We start from the raw sequence: 18,813 nt of genomic DNA, 5'->3' as shown, positions 1-18,813 counted from the left end.
GATATTTAAGTGTACATTAGTCCTTTCAAAAATATCAATAGATCGAAGCGTTACTGGGTATTTTCCTTCTAAACAAGAGAAATCTACAATTGGGAAATTGGACCCGCCCTCCCATGTACAGCCCAATGATCTAAATTCGTCTTGGTAGCGTCATCTGCTAGAGGCTGAAATGCTGATATGAGGAAAGCATACTTGAAACATTTTTGATCTGTTTCAAAACAGATCCGCTGGACACCTTTACAACCTACTAGATCCGGATTATATTTTAAAACTACTGACCTCTCAGACCCAGCCCCCCCTCTAATAATAAAATCTTTCTTAAATTTACAAATATTAACGCTTAAATTTTCAATAAATAAAACTATAGACCCGCTCCCATTTTCGTTATAGTTCTCGAGATGCGCTATAATTTGTCCTACCCACTCGCTAAAAACTCCCTCAAAATTTTCTAAATTTGGATAAATTACGCGCATCTTGGAATGTACATAATGATAATAAACTTCACTTTTCCCCTCATTTAAATAAAAAACCTTTAAAACAATAGAAACCTTAATTGAATCCCTACCTCCCAACAACTGAATCTGGTTCTCCAGTAGTGCACGAATTTTATCTACATATTCATGCACAATTTCTACGGGATCAAACACAAAATTTCCCCGCATAAGTGAATTAAAAGGATTCCCAAACGTCGCAGTGAAAACAACTATTGCATTTAAAATTGTATTCGACAATTGAAAGTCTGGAATAGTTGTACCCTCCTCTTGTATATTACCCCCTCCCCCAAGTTGTTCAACAATATTTGGGCTATGTTCCACTTCAGTTGTTTGAAGTGGAAGTAGGTAATCAGTGGGGGATAGAGGAGGGTTCCCTGTAAAATCCTCTAAAATTTGTAGGGTATTTGGACTTAGCAATGGTAAGTCCCCCTCTGAACTAGGAACATTACCTTGCTCAACTGTGCTAGGTTCTACATTGAAATAATTACTTAGAAAAGCATCAATATTATCTGGAACTTCCAGTAGAGAGTCGCTCCATGGTGAATTGCTCTGTAAGTCCACCGATGCGTCCTCTCCTTCACTCGATGACGATGGTGAGTAAGGGACCAATGGTCATCCAACCTATAAATGAAAAATAGCTTATTTTCAAAGTGTTCAAATCATCCGTACTGTTTTTAAAATTTGGATTATTATTTAAAGTCAGCGCTTAGTAGTAGCATTTGGTTAATTCAACTGAAAGCAATCAATTTCCAACTTAATATAAGATATTTACAATCTAAAACGTCGCTTTACATAGAAGGCGGCAATTAGATTTTGTTCAAAAATAGTTTATTTCAAAGTGTTCAAATCAGCAATGTTTGTTTTTTTTTCGCGGCGCTTTTCGGGCCCGCAGCGCATCCCGCAGCGCTTCTTGGGCCCGCAGCAACTCCCCGCAGCGCATCCCCTCGGTGCTTCCCGCAGCGCATCCCGCGGTGCTTCTCTAATTCGCAGTGCTTCCCACAGCGCTTCGCGACCGGCTCCCATAAAATCTTTACATAATACCCGTCAAAAGTTGATATATTCGCTTAGACAGCATAAGTCGCTATTTCTCTCTAATTCCATACTGGTTCAGTGAACTCATGAGTTTAATTATTGTAACCTGTCGTGCGCGAGTGTTCCAATTTCCAGGAATGAACTTCAGACGAGGAAAATGTCGAGAACCGTTAACTCGCTTTCCCCTCAGTAAAATCTTGGCACGATAGAAATATTCAGTGTAAATTAGAACGCTGATATGTGACAGATGGATAAAATGGAATAATCTCTCTCTTAAAACTATGTGAAAAATAGCATTCACAGAGTTTCAAAGGTATCTAAAACTGTACGAGATAGCGGCGAAGAGATAGCAACAGAGAAAATAGTAAAGATTAGAAGAAAAAGAGCGGTTTCTTTGCAAAAAAAAATTACATTTAGATATGTAATAATGGTGGGGGGGGGGGTTAATATCTCAGAGATACACTTTTACACAATATTGAAAAATAGTGAAAAAGAAAGGACTAAAAAACATTGGAAGTAATAGATATGTATTTCTATAAGATAGGTAGGAAAAAAATGCTCACATTTGCATATCCTGGCTGCACTTGGGTGCCAGATGGTCTGGGTGGTGCGTGTTGGAGGACGTTATTTTGCGTAGGTGGGGCTTCGACATTGTAGCTATCCGCCCACTTTCTTTTTGTTTTTCTGAGAGGCTGCGTTGGGTCAGGCAGCGTGGAGTTGGGGGGTTTCGGGCGACGAGCATATTGTATAAATGATGCTCTTAGAGGGGCTGCCTCACCCTCTCTTGCTTTCTTACTAGGAGGTGGGGCACATTCTTCACAATTGGCCTTAAAGAAGAGAAAAAAGTTAGTATTGAAATAATTTCCTTTTTTTTTTACAGAAAGAAAGTTAGTATCATCATCCATATAATTTTGTCTAGAAAAGCATTTATCTCAAAGAAGCCCCCTTCTCCACCCTTTTTCAGCAAAGCAAAAAGTAAAAATTTTGCGAGAAATATATTAGGCTTAGAAATCAAACGTTTTTATTAGACAGCTTGTAAAAATATTAAATGTTCCAGTCTATAGGCTTTAAATTAGATAAATGATTGTTAACCCAGCGGCCTATAGGCCTAAATTTTGCAAACATAGGTTAAAATGCTATTCAATTTACACATAATATAAGCTTCATGCAACTCCTAAGGACTTTTATTTCTAGCCTTGCATTTTACAATGATGGCGATAGAATTGAGGCATTGCCCCCTCCCTCTCCCTTTTACATAATTTACTTACAACGAAGCTGTTAGAAGCGATGGCATTGCCCCCCTCTCCCCCCCTTTACACAATGTCTTCAATATATTGTTTGTCCTTAATTTGAAAATAACTCGGTTCACTTCCCCAAAATAGAGCATCACGTCTGTGCTTAATTATTGCCTCAAAGTGTTTTAATTTTGACGGAAGAACGGTTCCTTTGACTTTGGCCGCCGCGTTCGTAAACACAGAGGGAAAAGGGGTGATAGCTAATTTTAACTTCACGCTGGAGCATTATGTCAAAACAGAGCGGCATTTTCTTTAAAAATTGACAGAAGTCAGTGGTCGCTTTAGCTGGAAATATAGAAGGAAGGAATTTAACGAAAAGAAAATTATTTCTATTTGGGAGAATTTTGGTTGTAAAACAATGGGGGGGGGGGGGTAGGTTTTGAGGGTAAAAAGAATATATTTTATTTTTTCCATCGAGTATAAAGATTGTATAGTGATGTTTGTATTGTATGGGTGGGGGGGGGATTTACCTGAATATACTGGAGGGTGACCAAGGAAAATAATTTTATTTGAAAATAAAAAACAGGAATTTAACGAAAAGATAATTATTTCTATTTGCGAGAATTGTGTTTGTAAAACAATGGGGGGGGGGGTTAGGTTTTGAGGGTAAAAGAACATATTTTATGTTTTCTATCGAGTATAAAGATTGTATAGTGATGTTTGTATTGTATGGGGGGGGATTTACCTGAATATACTGGAGGGTGACCAAGGAAAATAATTTTATTTTGAAAATAAAAATGAAAATGTACTTACATTGCAAATTGTGGCAGTTAAGGCTTCAAAAGAGTTAAATTTATCCATTTTCGTATCAACTATGTCAAAATACTTTATGACAATATAATCACAATGCATGTCCGTTACATGCGAAATCTCAAGAGTGAATTGTTATGTAAATATGCCCTCTGACTGGCTTAGGAGGAGAGATATGATGTAACGATTTTCTATTTCTGGATACTTTTAACATTTGTCTCGAGCAAAACAACAACAACAACAATTAGTATTCCCTATTTCTTGCCACCATGACATTCACTGAGAGTGTGCACTTGCCCAAAACAACAACATCGACCTTGGAAAAAAGAGGTCATTGACCCCATTAACCACGTGTTCTCCCTAGGGACTCTATGCCCAAATTTGGTGTTAAAAAAAGATGTAGGTGGCAGCACATGTGTTCTCGTAGTATTCAATAAGGCATCTCTACTTGAGAGGGCTCATTCAAACGGAACTTAAAAGTTCTAGTGCCCGCTTTAAGTGACCAAAAACTGGAGGGCTGCTAGACCCACTTCCACGCTCATTTTTTTTTACCAAAGTCACCTGATTGAAATTTTGAGATAGCCATTTGGTTCAGCCTACTCGAAAAATGTAAAAACTATGTCTCTAACGATGACTTAGCCCCCCACAGTCCCAAGTGGAAGGGCTGCAAGTTTCAAACTTTGCCCATTGTCTACTTATAGTATAGGCTATTGCGAAGTATACAGATATTTTACGGGGGATTTTTTCTGGTAGGGGGGGGGGTTGGGGAGAGGTTTACGTGGGAGGATCTTTCCATAGTGGAATTTTTCATGTGGAAGGGAATTTTTAATGAAGGGGGTGCCCGATTTCCCAGCATTATTTAGAAAACGTTCAGAAATTAAATAAAAAAAAAGTTTTTTTTTAACTGAAAGTAAGGATCGACATTACAACTTGAAACGAACAGAAATTATTCCGTAAAGTATATGAAAGGGGCTGTCCCCTTTTCAGCGCCTCGCTCTTTACGCTAAAGTTTGACTTTCTCACGACTCTATTTTTTTAAACAATGAAAAACTTTAGCGTAAAGAACGAGGCGCTGAGGAGGGGACAGCCCCTTTCATATATGGAATAATTTCTGTTCGTTTTAAGTTTTAATGTCACTCCTTACTTTCAGTTTAAAATACTTGTTTGTTTTTTTTAATTATTAACAAGGATCGATAGAGCAATTGGTGAAGAGTCGAAATCTGTAATCACTTTTTTCGCAGATAGTCTTTGAAATCTCCAATATTTCAGTGAAGATTATGCCATGTTTAATTTTCTAAAAACCGAACTATTGCAAAGATTTCAATAGCACAATAATTTGTGTTTTAGAAATTTTAAATTGGCATAATCTTCACTGAAATTGTAGAAATCTCAAAGACTGTCTGCAGAAGAAGGGTTTTGTGGTAGTCTTACGCTTGGAAGATTATTTGACTTCATTTCCGCTCATTTTTGGCTTAAACGAGCTCTTTACTTTCCTTTACAAAAAAAAATTGGGGAAAAAGTTTCTTAAATTATCAGTAATCAGTAAGATGGTCACTGGGTCCTCAGAAATTAAAGCTTCGACTATTCAGTTATGTTGATAACAGAGTGGCCTGATTTCCTTTTCTCAAAAAGGTAAATTTGCATTCAAACGATGAAGACGTTGAGTATGAAAGTGAAATGGAACATGCCTATTTTTGAAAATAACTTAAAGACTTGACTGATTGATGTGAAAAAGTTCTGTAAAACTGCATTTGTTTAATACATTAGAGCTTTTGAGCGGCATTCAAAGCAATCGGATTAATGTCGAAAAATATTAGAAAAATGTTAGATTTTAACAAATCATACTTACCTGGCTGGAGAAGAGGAGAACTGCCTTGTTCATGAAGGAGGCACTCCCACGGTGAGGTCTTTCCATTGCACTTCGGATCGGCTGACACCTGTGATTACTCCCAAATGGGGGTAACTCAACAGCATAATTTTTGGTAGTGGGGGACTGTGTTTGCACAGAGTCATGTCCACATATTGAAAAGTTTTGTTCTTTGAGCCCGTTTTATATGTGACATAATTATCAGTTGAAGGAAAAAAGTATACAATTCGATGTTGTTAAGACAATGGAACGTGTAAAATTAATCTTTGGGCCCTTTTGAAAAAATTAATTTCTTGATAAACTTACATGTTTGAACAATTACAGAAGAACTGTGCCTAAAATCCCAAGCAAATGAGAAAGTTGAGCGTATACTCTATAGATTCCTGATGCATTTTATTTTTGAAAGTACTCTGTAATTACTAGATACTGATTTTTAAATTGAACTAGGGATCGAATCAAATTGCTGAATGTTTTAGTGGTAAGCCATGACTGCCACCAGATATTGGTGCAAAAATATTGCTACGCCACTTGCTGGAGGGGAAGCCTTGCGGGCACTTCAAATATTGTAATGGAATGCTCGTGGTTACCACTATTGTTCTGTAAATATAGAGTACTTTAATACTCTAGTAAGGTATACCCTGCTACAGGGTATGATAAAGTGATTGAACGGTCAAACGGCCAAACTCTAGGCCAAAGGTGCACCCAACCTAGGTCACCACTAATATCTCTAGCTATGTCCTAGAAGGGTAAACAGACCTCCCTGTCGATTTAAGAAATGACGGTATGTTTTGCAAATCTTTTCGTATCCTGTCTGGGTTACTGGAAAAATAGTCTACACAGCTGTAAAAAACGGCTTACATATAATCTTTCAAAAGGGCACAAAACAAATCAACTTCTCAATACAGACTCTCTAAAAAGACTAACTTAAAATATTTTACCACATAAAAGAATCTTAGCACTTGGAGTGTGGCTCAGTGTGACGTGGGCCAAATCAAATGTATCAAGTCTCTCAATCCAATCTGCCCTACACATATTTTCAGAATCAATGACTTGAAATTTAGCAAGCCCATGTGATGACTCATACTGAATTATAATCCAGTCAATTTATTTTCTCTTGCAAAATGGTTGCTTTGACGGCGAGAGTTTAACTTACGACTGAAAATTATCTGATAGGCAACTGTAATTACAGAAAAGAAAATAGGTCATTTATCTGAAAAGAAAAGAAATAAGGGGTGGAACCCCAACACCTCCCCCTGTAAGATAAATGACCACCCATGCTTCACGCTGATCCACCCTTACAAACATAACACTGAACTTCAACTTAACAAAATCCATTTGTCTTCTTTCTTCCACCAGTGCCTTTGCTTCCACCGCTTGGCTCTGGATCTGTCACCATCCACACGTCTCCACTTTAGAACCACCATGGTCTCTATCGTATGGCATCCGCATGAGGTTTTGAAAATTGAAGTCCCCAAGATTCGCAGGAAATAATTGTGCTCAGCATGATCAAAAATAAAAATTTCTTCGCTCTCACGAATTTACATTTGAGAGGAGCAGAGAATCAGTTTCTGGTACATTCGATGATGCCAGCCATCATAAAAAATTGGCTGCACTAGCCTCGTAATTTCCATCGGTGGAAACAACACCACATCTCACTTAAAATGTAAATTGCCCCTTGGCACAATTTGAAATGATCTAAGGCAAAAAATGCATAGGCCTCTGAAAACGATAGGGGTACAAGGAAATCAGGTAAAGGTTTGCATGAATCATTAATCAGTTCAACCTGGGTTCCCTCCCCTGGGATAATCAGATGAAGAATAGGCGTTGATACCAACTGAAGATGAAATTTAGATACTGATTAATGTTTGCCGGAAATACCTGTCGATTCCCATGAAGAGTAGCAACTATGAATAGGGTTGCTAGACAAAGGTTTGGGTGAGATATGAAGTGACTGGGAGAGAGTATCTCCCAAAGACTCTGGATCAGAGATTCAAATTCTCCGTAACAGGATCACAACTGGTCAACCAGTCGTCCGTTGAATGAATCGTCCATTATTCATGGCTCCCCAAAGGGGCTTCTCCCCCCCCCCCTCCCCCCCCCCAAAAAAAAAATCTCCCTTAGAGTTGATTGAACTAATCCCATATTCATTCCCATGTTTTTCTAATCCAACCCGACATGCAATATCTCCCAATCTTTCCCCTATCATTTTATTAGCTAGGCATAGCCCATCTAATCTTAAATTCTCAACATATATATTTTTTTCCCAATCGGACATTCCGTCAGCATTTCCGTTATCTGTCCCCGGTCTTGACTTTATTTCGAAATATTATTCTTGTAAGCACAGGGCCCATCGTGCCAATCGTCGGTTATCTGTCTTAATTATGTTTAGCCACCTCAATGGGTTGTGATCCTTCACTATTTTAAATTTTCGTCCATGTACATAAAAGTCAAGTTTTTTGACCGCTGATACTATTGCAAGACATTCTTTTTCAATTGTACTATAATTTAATTCTGCTTTTGACAATTTTTCGGATATGAATAGGATTGGATGTTCCCCATTCTCAAAATCTAGAGATAAAGCTGGCCGTAATCCATAATCTGAACTGTCAGTTTGTAGCACAAATGGAAAGGAAAAATCTGGATTTCTCAGTAGTTTTTCGCTATAAGTCTAAACTTCTCAAGTCTAAAATTGATATAAATTTTGCAGAACCTACTGACTCTAGAATTTCATCCATTCTTGGATACGCATCCATTCTTGGTATTGGATACGCGTCTGATTCGGAAATATTATTCACTTTTCTGTAGTCTACGCAAAATCGAATGGAGCCATCCTTCTTTGGGACTAATACGACTGGCGCTACATATTCTGACTTTGATGGTTTTATAACCCCTAAATCGAGCATTCAGTCTATTTCTTTTTTCATTTCCTTCCTTTTAGCGTGTGGTATTCGGTACGGGTTTTGTTTTATTGGTTTTCTTTTACTGGTATTTTATGTACCCCATTCTTCGTTTTCCCATTCGGTCTGTTAATACATCTGCAAGCTCCGTGAATAAGATATTTAATTGGTATTTCTTAGCTTGGCTCAGATGCGTTTCAGACGAAACTCTTTCAATGGCATTTATATGTGTTTCCGGCGGGTCTGTTCTATCCAAAGGGGTACTTTCCTCGTCATTTTCTGAGGTCAAAATCATGAGGCAGCGCTTCTTCGGATCTTTGTGGCTTCCCTTTTCATTCTCTTTATTAAATTTCCTCAATAAATTCACATGGTAAACTTCTTCGTTTTTTCTTGCCCCATCTAATTGTATCATATAATTTAAATCATTTATTTTCTTTTTCACTTTAAATGGTCCTTTCTATCTTACTTCTAATTTATTATTTCCGTCCGGTAGCAATATGAGGACTTCATGCAGATTTATCGTACCATATTTTTTTCTGCGTATTCCCCCTGTCCTTGCTTGGCAATTTTATGGTATCTATGGAGTTTATCTCGCAGTGATAGCAAGTGTCTTATCATGGTTTCTTCATTTTTCGAATCATTCTCCCATGATTCCTTTAAAATATATAACAACTCCTTGGGTTTGCCCCATATAGTAATTCAAATGGCGAGAACCCTATAGCTGGGTGTGGAGTTTCCCTGTATGCAAAAAAGATATCATTTTTTCCCACTGATTCACATCACCCCTTACAAAACGTCTCAACACACTAATTACGGTTCCGTTAATTTTTTCTGTCACTCCATTTGTCTAAGGATGGAACGGAGTAGTTAATACTTGCTTAGTTTCGAGAATGTTATATAATTTTTGAATCTGTCCATATAAAATTGGTTCCATTATCTGTTAAAATTTCTTTTGGGATTGCGTGACGTGAGACATATTTTGCTGATTCTTCTGCGATTTTTGGTGATTTCATTGTTCGCATTGGGATAGCCTCTGGCTATCTCGTAGCCAGATCATTAATAACTAGAATGAATCTATTTCCTGCGCTATATTTTGGGAGTGGACCTACAATGTCCACTGAAATCCTCTCAGATGGTTTGCCGAAAATGGGCACTTTTTTTCATTGGAACTTTTTCATTTAGTTTTTAGTATGCGACTAATTGCATATTTTACAAAAGTTGACAATATCCTGTTTCAGTCTTTGCCACCAAAAAAGCTGCAAGATTCTATCAATTTTATTACCGATTTTTCAGTTCATGCGGTACCAAAAGTTGTAATTTTCTAGGTTTCAAAGATTTTATTTTTTGATTTAGTCTGCGTTTAAACCCTGTTCGGGGAAACATATATTTGTTTCCCCGGAAACATATTTCGGGGCTACATGGGGAATAAAACAAGATGGTTACAAAATAGAGATGAATGACCTACAACGGCCTGGGGGAAAGTTGGGAGATATTGAATATCGAGTCGGATTGGAGAAAACTTGGAAAGGAATCTGAGATTAGTATTATCAATTCAAAAGATATGTCGATCCTTTAGAGAGGGAGGAATCCCTTGGGGAAGATCCCCTGCGGGAAGTCGCGAAAGATAGCCATTTTCCTCAATGCATAACTGATGGACAAGTTGTGATCCCTTTACCGAGATTTTGCCTTTCTGATCTGGAGTCCTTGGGGGATACTCTCTCCCAGTCACTTCACATTTCACCCAAACCTTTGTCCAGTAAACCTATTCATAGTTTTTACTCTTCATGGGAACCGACAATTATTTCTGGCAAATTGTATTCAGTGGGAAATGTATCTAAGTTTCATCTTCAATTAGCATCAACGTATATTCTGCATTTGATTATCCCAGGGGAGGGAACCCAGAAAAAAGGCGATTCATAGTTCGCTCAAAATTTTACTTCTTTCCCAGTGTCCCTATCGTGTTCACAGGCCAGTGCAGGTTTGGCTATAGAAATTCTCAAAATATGCCAAAGTGCAACTTACTTTTTTATTGAGATGTGGGCTTGTTTCTACAGGTGGAAATTAAGTGGCTAGTGCAGCCAATTTTTCGTGATGACTGGCATCATTAAATGTGCCAAAAACTGATTCTCTGCTCCTCTCAAATGTAAATTCGTTAGAGCGAGAGAATTTTTTGTTTTTGATTGTGCTACGCTCAATCATTGTCTACAAATCTTGGGGACTTCAACTTTCGAAACCTAATGTGGATGCTATACGATTTAGACCATGGTGGTCCTACAGTAGAGACGTGTAGATGACGACCGATCCAGAGCCAAGCGGTGGAAGTAGTAGCAGAGACACTGGTGGAAGACAGAAGGCAAATGGATTTTGTAAAGTTGAAGTTATGTGTTTATGTTCGTAAGGGTGGACCAAGGTAGCGCGTGGGCGGTCATTTATCTTACGGGGGGAGGTGTTGGGGTTCCACTCCTGTTTCTTTTTCTTTCAGATAAATGATCTGTTTTCTTTCTAATTACACTTGCTTAGATTTACCTATAGTATAATTTGCAAAGACAATTTAAAAGTCTTGTTGCTAAGCGATAGTTGTTTTGCAATAAGTAAGCTTTGAAGTAAATTCTATTTTGAACTTCCTGGTTTGAGTCACTGAATAATAGGGCTAGGAAGGTAGAATTGGTTATGAATGGGGATTGAGATGATTGGCTGGGCCAAGCGAAGGTCCACCCCTATGAACAGTTGTGTACAGAATTTTATTTTTCGATTTAGTCTGCGTTAAGACCTTGTTCGGGGAATCATATTTTTGTGCTATTATTGTGACCGTTTGGAAGAATACAAGTAGGGTATTTTTTACAAACTGTGTACTAGTTTCCGTAACCCAGGCAGGGTAGGAATATAGTTACGAGATACCTTCATTATTATATTGACAGGGGGGTTGTTACCTCCAAGGAGAGATTTTCAGTGGTAACCCAAGGCGGGTCCAGTTCGCTTTAGAAAATGGCCATTTGACCACTCGATCGCGTTGTCATACCCTGGGACAGGGGATACTGTAAATAGGGTAGCACCAAACCTGATATTTTGCAGAACCGGTGTGGTAGACGCAGGCATCACATTATAATTTGGGGCCGGGGCTTTCCCCTCCAATAAGTGGTGACACCCGTATATTACCACGCCAGTGCCGTTGTGGCCTGCTGGTATAACACTGGTGGCTAAATTTATACTTTACTGAAAAAGTTCTTTTAAATGTTTTCATTTTTAGAACTTCAAGAAATCAAAATTAATTAAGATTTTAAGGAATAAATATCAGCATATGTATATTAAACTGACAATGCACATTTTTTCAGTAAATTCATTTGGATTTTTCAGTAAAGTACAAATTATATTCTGGCTTTTAGAAAGCATAGGGTTTGAGAACCCTACTTAGATTAATTTATGCTCGTTTTGAGTTTGACTCTGTTATTTATTTTAATTTCTCTATGGCTATCGAGTTTTGCATTACTTTTGAGTGTAGCAAACTTTTCAAAATTACTTGAACACGAGCACTGTCACCTGCTAAGACTAAAAGCAACGTGTTATCTCATAAAAAAATGCATATAGATGGCAGTTCAATAAATGCACAAATGGAGTGAATAAATAAATGCACTTATGGAATAAATGCGCAAATACAAAATAATGCACTAGTGGAAGTTCAAGACCAGACATAGACAAACAAAATTAAACATTAAAATAACACTGGATAAAAAGTGAATAGATAGTTTCTTTTTTGGTAAAATTAATTTGTTTTGCAGGAGATTTGAGGGACACAAGCAGTGTGTTTCTTTTATTTCTCCTCAATTTCTATTTAGAACTTTAAGTAGCTTTGACCTCTTTTCTTCATCTTGAAGATTGCCGACAATTTTATACAGAAAAATTGAACTTGTGAAATAGGTGTATTTCCAGATATTAGAAGAAGGGTCTGTGTGTAATATTTACTTATTTATCGTATATAATATTTACTTTATTTTCTGATATTGTCTTTTTCAAAGTAAGGAAGGAAATTTCACCGTTAAATAATTTTGACGGCGAAAGGACAATATACGATATGGCATTTTTCTTAAAATCAAATATTTACTGCGGTGTTGTTCTTTTTCTCAATTTACTTTCTGCCCCGAAACAAACTACATATTACACAGTTTTGAGTACGTTGCACTATTTAAGTCCATTTGAACGAATACACTATTTTCTAGTACCAAACAATTACTAGTGTAAATCAAACTCTTTTGGGTTCAGGTTCAGCAAGCGCCAGGACCCAGGGTCCCGCCTGGGTCCTGGGTCCAGGTTGTCTCGATACACGAGGAGGGTGGGGTATCAAAGACCTTAAGATTGTTGAGATTCATAATTCCATTACAATGAACTTTTGCCCACTACGCTTTCTTATGCGCACCTATAACTGATATCTTTCCCTCCAATTATGCTCATGAGATGACACACCACATATCTGACGTTTTGGGCCATGCTCTGCAGTACGTTACCAGGTGTAAATGATTCTGAAAAGCAGGCAAACCCTTCACTTTATCAGAGTTTACTTCACAAAAAGTTTACAGTATACCTGTGTTTTCGAAAGCTTCCACCAAATAAACAAATTTCGGCTGATCTACTTTCTTTGATGGTTACACCGCCTGTTCTAGCGTTTTTTCCATATTGGGTTGTTTTATTTAATAAGAATAAAATACGTAATACAGTTCAGTGAATACCGGTCGCGTGCTGGAAACTTCTTGGAAGCGTAACACAGTAAATAGTGACTGATATAGTATACCTTACCCATGCTATTACCCAAACCCCACCCTAACCTACCTAGTAACAGGAAATGAACTGCGGGATGCTCCATCATATTAGTGTCGATTTATTGTTTTCTTTTTATACATTTATGCTTTTTCAATTTTATTTTATATAGATTTTACTGCTGTGATGTTATTTCTTCAGTGGGAAATAAAATTCATACATCCATTAAAAGCCTTTAGCTTCATTTATACAGATTTAAATGTGCATTTTAAACGCGTTAGATATATTGTCCCTCAAACTGACTCAGAAATGTCCGGAAAAAATGAAAAATACCCACATTATTCAAACTACCATTTGAAACACATAGTGAATGTTCAGTATTCAAACCAATCAAATAAGTGGTCATTAAACAAGAAAAAAAAGACTTAGGTTATTATTAACTTTCAATGCCAACAGGTGCGAACATTCACCCTTAAAACCAAGTTAGAAAAAAAATATATACTACCCAAGTTCATTTCATTTTGAATACTCTGCTGCTGGAATTCCGCCATCTGACGTCTTTTAAGGTCAAACCTATAGTATCGCTAATCAAAGTATCACCTCATTCAAACGATTCGTAATCATGAACTGTAAGTAAGGAGCGACCCGGCTCAATAGTAACCGAAACTCTAAAAACGTAATTTTGATACAAATAGATCCATCAAAAGAGTAGGATTTTTATGCTGATCTTAAATATATAAGTTTCATCAAGTTTAGTGTTACCCACCAAAAGTTACAAGCCTGAGAAAATTTTGTTTATTTTCGAAAAAAGGGGGAAACATTCCGTAAAAAGCATATAATTATAATTAAAATCACACCATCAGATTCAGCGAACCAGAGAACCTCATAGTAGAGGTTTCAAGTTCCTGTCTGCAAAAATGTTAAATTTTGTATTTTTTGCAAGAAGAAATGTCACGGATGCGTGTTTATTTGTTTTTTTCCCCAGGGGTGATCGTATCGACCCAGGGGTCCTAGAATTTCACGAAAGTGCTCATTCGAACGGAAATTAAAAGTTCTAGTGTCCTTTTTAAATAACCGAAAAATTGGAGGGCAACTAGGCCCCTTCTTACCATTATGTTTTCCCCAAAGTCACCAGATCAAATTTTAAGATAGCCATTTTGTTCAGCATTGTCGAAAAATCTAAGAGCTATGTCTTAGAGGACGACTTAATCCCCCACAGTCCCCAGGAGAAGGGTTGCAAGTTATGAACTTTGCCCATTGTTAACATATATTATTGGCTATAGGGAAATATACAGTCGTTTTCGAGGGGGGGGGGGGGTTCTGGTGGTGTGGGGGAGGTGAGAGGGGAGGTGGTTACGTGGGAGGATCTTTCAATGGAGGAATTTTTCATGGGGGAAGAGAATTTTCCATGAAGTGGGCACCTGATTTCCCATCATTATTAAAAAACGATCTGAATTAAATAAAGAAAACAAAAAGTTTTTGCAACTGAAAGTAAGGAGCAACATAAATGCTTAAAAAAAACAAAAATTATTACATATATGTGGGGTTTTGCCTCTCGGCAATACTTCGCTCTTTATGCTAAAGTATTTTTAGTACTTTCAAAAGAGCTATTTATTCTAATTAAACGGCTTTTGTGATTCAGAGGTCATTCTTAAGGAATTGGAACAAAATTTGAACTTTAGTTCATAGAGCGAGGTATTGCCAAGGTGGTGTACCCCCACATATACGTAATAATTTATGTTTGTTTTAAGTTTTAATGTTGCTCCTTAGTTTTAGTTACAAAAACCTGTTTTTTTTATTTTTTACAAAGACGGCATTTGTTTTGTATTTTTCTATGTGGACTGTTTTTATTTGGACTGTTTCTATATCAGGTATTCTATTTAAGGGAATGCCGTTTGTGAGACCAACCTTACTATATTATATCCTTTAAAATTGTTTGGCATTTGTTTCGTCCTTTTTTTATGGAGAAACATTTATTTTGACTGTTTTGATATCAAGTATTCTATTTAAGGGAATATCGTTTATGGGATCTGCCCTACTATATTATATCCTTTAAAATAATGCAAAATAATCTACATCTCACCCCTTCCTGCTTTCTATATACTAAACTAAAATTTAATGCTTAACTACCTCAATGTTGTCGGGAAATTTTTGTCGTTGCTATTGCCATCTTTGACATTTATGACTGAAATATCTTGATTTTGAAACTTTATCGCAAAAAGAAGAAGTTCAATATTTCAAATTCGTTTTAAGAACAAACTTTCATTTCCTAACTTAGATTGCTGAAAACTCTCCTGATGTTTAGCCTATTTAAGGCTACTGCTGTAAGGATAAGTTGAAATTGTGAATTAATATTAGAGTGGAATGTCTAGTCAGTGCTTTAGGACTAGGGTAAGGCCCCTAGTAGTCTTAGATATCCTGATTAAAGGTAAGGTCTTGAACAATGGCTCTTCTTCAGAAAGAGAAACGCTAGAACAAAAAGGGAGAGATTTTTAGATTGCTCATAAGCTATTCAGTTAAACTTGGGGCACTTAATTTTATAGACATATTAGCCTAGGCTACTGACTTACAAATAGCCTAAGGTGAACAATAGGCCTACCACTTGATGCTCTTTTGGTATATTTCTATTTTTGGCTATCTTGGAAAGAGGTTAGGTTGGGAAAATGAAACTTTCAGGGATAGGTCTAGGCCTACAGGCGAAAGTGTGTCCTGGGAAGTTATTTGAAATACCTACCTCCACTCCTTCTCCCTCTAGAGGGTCCTGTCCTTTGATGACCTTCAAAAATCTGTATGTTATAAAAGTGAAACCTTGTAAAATATATCTTCTACTTAATTAAGTAGCCTAGCCTACAACAAAATTTTTTCAGCTTCACAACTTTGCTCAATCCCAATTTAAAAGGTTTTAAAGATGCTCAAATACATTTCCAAGATAAATAAAGGTAAAATTCTACTTTAGTTACTTTTATCTATCTTGGAAAGGGGTGAGGTTAGGAAAATGAAACTTTCAGGGATGGGTCTACTGGCTAAAATATGTCCTGGGAAGGTATTTTGAAGTACTTATCTCCTCTCCTTCTCCCTCTAGAGGATCCTGAAATTTGCCTACTTGACAGTTCTATACCTATTGAAATTTTGACAAAACAACATTTACCTTAATTTTCAGTTATCAGTTTTTTTTACTATGGCTTTTGTTCTGAAAAATGCCATTCCTGTTATTTGAGTAGTATTTTAAGCCATATCAATGTTAATTTTCAAAATTTAGGAAATGTATTTGCATATCTTTAAAACTCTATAAATCAGGATTGAGCAAAGTTGTGAAGCTGAAAACAATTTTGTTGGACTTCATTTTAAGCAGAAGATCTATATTACAAGGTTTCATTTTTATAATACACAGATTTTTAAAGGTCATCAAAGGTCAGGACCCTCTAGAGGGAGAAGGAGTAGAGCTAGATACTTCAAAATACCTTCCCAGGACATACATTAGCCTGTAGATCTATCCCTGAAAGTTTCATTCTCCTAACCAAACTCCTTTCCAAGATAGCCAAAAGTAGCTAAAGTAGAATTTTACTGCCTAAAGCCACAGAAAAATAAACTCATAACTGAAAATTAAGGTAAAATGTTGTTTTGTCAAAATTTCAGTACCTGTCATGTAGATAAGTTTCAGGACCCTCTAGACAGATAAGCAGTGAAGGTAGGTACTTCAAAATACCTTCTCAGGACATACTTTAGCCTGTAGACCCACCCCTGAAAGTTTTATTTTCCTAACCTAACTCCTTTCCAAGATAGCTGAAGTAGAATTTTTATTGCTTTTTCTTATCCTCTTTCCAATTTAATAGTTGCTTTACTTGGTAAATTCAATTTTAAGCCCATTACTGATCCTCAAAGATGGTATGATTTTCTCTTATTTTGGGCCATATAAAAGAGTTAAAAACAACCATTCTCACTTTATTATATGCAGAATAGTTGTAGTTAACACATTTCAACTAAAACTCCACTATACTTTAGTTACTTTACCCTCCTCCCTGATGTGCATATATAGGCTATTTTCCATGTGTTTTCTGGTTCTTGATCACATTCAATTCAGATTAAAGGTAAGCTGGTATAAACAAGAGTGATGTTAAGAGCATTATATAAGCAGTAGCTTATCTAAAATAAGAGAAAAAGGTATCACCATTGAGGTTATGTAAGGGTCTCAAAATTGAATTTGTGAGTAAAGTAATTATTATATTTGGAGAGAGCTGGTTTGTTCCTCTTATTCATAGGTCAGTAATATAAACTGCCTCAAATTTAGTCATTTTTATAGGCTAGGTCTTGTTTGCGTTTTTGACAATCCATCTCTAGTCCCTGCTTAATGGGGTCATATAGTCCTAGGCTGCATAAGGGTACTATCTAAAAAAATGATAGAATTCTTACTTTATACTGTGCACCAAGTATCTATAACAAATTTATTCATATTCACATAGTTTAGCTAGGAAGAAGGTGAATACTTGATGGTCTTTTTTATGCTCTTTCCAAATTCAATAATAGATTCTAGGGCAACTTCAGTCCTGCCCATGCCAAAATGTGATTTTACTTTGTTCAAGGTGGGGGCTTAAGTTCTCAATTTTTTGTTTTCAACTATGGTTATTTCAATGGTGTAATGCTGTGATGCCCTATTTTGTGGGCTTCAGGCTCTTTTAAAGATTCCTGGAAATTGGTTTTCAAAATAATATTTACTATTACAACTAATCAAAATAATACTAATCATTCCTGAATCAGGCTCAAATGGCAATTTGTTTGCACTTGTCAATTTCCTTTCAGAAACAAAATTTTAAATTTTGGTTACTGTGGGCTGTTTGAGCCCCTTTAAGGGCTGAAAATGGAATTTACCTAGAAGTGATTATTGAATCTTAAAAGAGCAAAACAAAGGGAATCAAGTGATGTATTCAATAAAATCTCTATCATACTATCTAGAAAGTGGATTGTTTTGCCATTGGATGTGTCAAGACCTTCTTAGCAAGTATGTGATTAGCTTGAATATTCTAACCATATACAACACTCACAATTTCAAATGTACTTATAGACAACAGTAGAGCCTATCTTGACCACACATTTGAAGCTTGAGTTTAATCTTGGACACAGGATCTTAAGTTTAAAAAAACATATTCTAATCACTGATGCAATCAATCTTAGATAGATTTAATCTAAAACAAGTGTTGTGAAACAGAATAAATGTATTAAAATGTATAGTAGAGTTTAGATATAACTTGTGTGTAAATTCTAACGTTGAAAAACCAGATGTTTTTCAAGTTTATGGTCAGGCAAGCCCACAGTTTATAGAATTAGCAGTATGATCATTCCCTATCTAACCCATTATAAAAACCCGGACCAAGGTGCAAGTGCTCCAGAGAATGTATAAACTGGTATAAACATAAGCAGAATTAGATCTTTTCATGGGTAGACAAGTCAGATTTCTCTTGGATACAAAACTTGGCTTCAATGTTGGAACACTAATTTTGAAGAAACTAATTTTAAATTAATTTATTCCAATTCATACATGAAAATTGGTAATTAGTAGTGCAATGTTGTTATTAGATGTTTTAAGGAATTAAAAATAGGTTTCAGAGTCTCAAGTTGGTTTCAAAGGCATTTTGAGAAAGTTTCTGCCAAAATATATAGTGAACCTAGATCAAAATATCTTCCCAGCCACACACTGTTAGCCATTCTGTTGCCCTGGAAAATCAAACATAAAA

At 36.5% G+C, this 18,813-nt stretch overlaps 2 protein-coding genes and 1 pseudogene across 5 annotated transcripts in view; 2 read left to right on the top strand and 1 right to left on the bottom strand.

Annotated features, from left to right (window-relative positions):
- LOC148940154 (poly(A) RNA polymerase GLD2-B-like) overlaps positions 1-18,813 on the bottom strand; it is a 610,602-nt gene that overhangs the window by 389,532 nt on the left and 202,257 nt on the right. The gene's annotated exons all lie outside the window — the stretch shown is intronic.
- LOC148940157 (U1 spliceosomal RNA) lies at positions 5,413-5,585 on the top strand (annotated as a pseudogene).
- LOC148940155 (nuclear distribution protein nudE homolog 1-B-like) overlaps positions 15,315-18,813 on the top strand; it is a 101,173-nt gene continuing 97,674 nt past the window's right edge. For 2 of the 3 annotated variants that reach the window (XR_016143442.1, XM_089105791.1), the window contains exon 1: positions 15,315-15,408. The gene's annotated coding sequence lies outside the window, so the exon portion shown is untranslated. Of the gene's footprint in view, positions 15,476-18,813 lie in introns of all 3 variants that reach the window. The other variant, XM_089105792.1, reaches the window with a different exon arrangement.

The sequence above is a fragment of the Artemia sp. Qi Xiang Cuo genome, chromosome 20 (assembly GCF_049724085.1).
Source record: "Artemia sp. Qi Xiang Cuo chromosome 20, ASM4972408v1, whole genome shotgun sequence".
Taxonomy (NCBI): Eukaryota; Metazoa; Arthropoda; class Branchiopoda; order Anostraca; family Artemiidae; genus Artemia; species Artemia sp. Qi Xiang Cuo.
This window is presented reverse-complemented; position numbering and strand designations above follow the sequence as displayed.